Below are 1729 nucleotides of genomic sequence, written 5' to 3'. Positions count from 1 at the left end.
TCACCTCTCCATGCCTCAGTTTCTCCATCTGTTCAATGAGGGTAATGATGCTCACTTCACACTGGAGAGCTGAGATGGGCTGGACTCAGGTTGTGAGGCGCTTGGGGAATATTTGTGCCTTGCAAAGGACCAGAGTCTCCTCTCAGCATCACTCGCACAAAGCAGAGCTATTCCAGCGCAGTTGCTCCAGGTTTACACTGGAACGGCCGAGGTCAGAATCCCATTTCTTGTGGTTTTCGCCCTTCGCTAGGACACCACTGCACAATGGGAAGTTAAAGACAGAGAGAAGATCAGTGACAGGCCCAAGGTCCCACAGCAGCTGGGAATAAACCTGAGTCCTGACTCCTTTTCCAGTGAATTGAGCACTGGGCCATGCAGCCACCAGGCCATAGAAGGAGCTGGATAGATGGATGGAGGTTGATCAGTGACGTGGTTTTCAGATTTCCCCCTATTTTGATGGTTTCTCTTATATTCTCTTTATTTTTCCAGCGACCCCCACACCCCCCTCCGTCTTCCTCCTGGTTCCCTGCTGCACCAAGACTGGCAATGCTCCGCCGGACACAAGCTTGGCCTGCCTCATAACTGGCTAGTTCCCATCACCAGTGGAGATCAAGTGGAATTCAGGCAAAGTGACCCAGGGGGTCACAACTTTCCCAGAGGTGACCATGAGCAATGGGCGCTTCACCCAGAGCAGCCTGCTGATGATCCCTACCAGGTCCCGGCAGGGTGAGGCCTACCAGTGCGATGTGACACATCAAGGGACAGCAACGACCCTGCCGAAGAAGTTCCCTCAGGGTATAAGACATGCGGCAGGGGAGGCCGGGACAGCCAGGCTGAGCTTTTCAAAGCACCTAGAGGGTCTTGGAGCCAGTGAATCTTAATCCACATCCCGTTGGCGCCTTTGGAAAAACCTCAGCCTGAAAGTTTGGGGAAAGTTTGGCCCTTGTTGAAACACACTGAGCCCTGGTGCTTTGTCCCTGCAGATCTCCTGCCCCCAGCACCCCCTCCATGGACCCCTGAACGAGGGAAACCTTAGGGTGAAAGGCGCCCGGGGCAGAGACCTACATTCCACTAAGGGGGGGATTTTTCAGCCCCAGCTAAAGGATTTAGGCACCTGGTTCCCATGGGAACTTGGCATGCGAATCCCTTAGGCACCTGGGAAATCTCAGACCCGCAGCCAGGCTGAAATGGCACCTAAGCCGCATGCTGGCCCCTCTGTACAGGGGAAATCTTCGGCTCACTGACTTTCACCCTCACTCTCACCCAACCCAACCCAACTGCCTCCCAGTGGGGGAGGCAGAACAAAGCCCATTCGTCGCGTCAGTCCAAAGCCTCAAAGCAAAACCAGTGCAACTCAGAGCCCAGGGTCCCGGCCACCAGGACCCCCCAGGGTTCAGCCGGCTGCATGGGGAGCACCCCCCCTTTGCCACTAGGCCACCTCCCCTGCATGGCTCCTAGGCCTCCTGCCTGTCCACATCTAGAGATTCCCCCTCAGGCGCTTTCCTCAGCACTGAGCCAGAAGCTTCCCTGATACAGACAGCAGCAAGCAGCCCCATGGGACTGCAATTCCCAGCAACCACTGGCCTTAAAGGGGGTATCCCCCCTTACGAGCTAGCACTGGTTACACCTTTGTCATGGAGCTGGGTGTGTTCCTTGCACTCCGGCTGTTCTGGGGCATCTTTTGAAATGGATACAAGCCCAGAGCCGCAAACCTAGGCATTCTGGGGTC

The 1729-nt window shown here is 55.8% G+C and overlaps 1 pseudogene and 1 gene segment (V, D, J or C); one reads left to right on the top strand and one right to left on the bottom strand.

The window, feature by feature from the left end:
* The window catches only part of LOC116818425 (immunoglobulin heavy constant gamma 4-like), a 320687-nt gene that overhangs the window by 116791 nt on the left and 202167 nt on the right, over positions 1 to 1729 (bottom strand).
* Positions 666 to 1729, top strand: part of LOC116824531 (Ig mu chain C region-like) — a 12685-nt pseudogene continuing 11621 nt past the window's right edge.

The sequence above is a fragment of the Chelonoidis abingdonii genome, chromosome 14 (genome assembly GCF_003597395.2).
Source record: "Chelonoidis abingdonii isolate Lonesome George chromosome 14, CheloAbing_2.0, whole genome shotgun sequence".
NCBI lineage: Eukaryota > Metazoa > Chordata > Testudines > Testudinidae > Chelonoidis > Chelonoidis abingdonii.
This window is presented reverse-complemented; position numbering and strand designations above follow the sequence as displayed.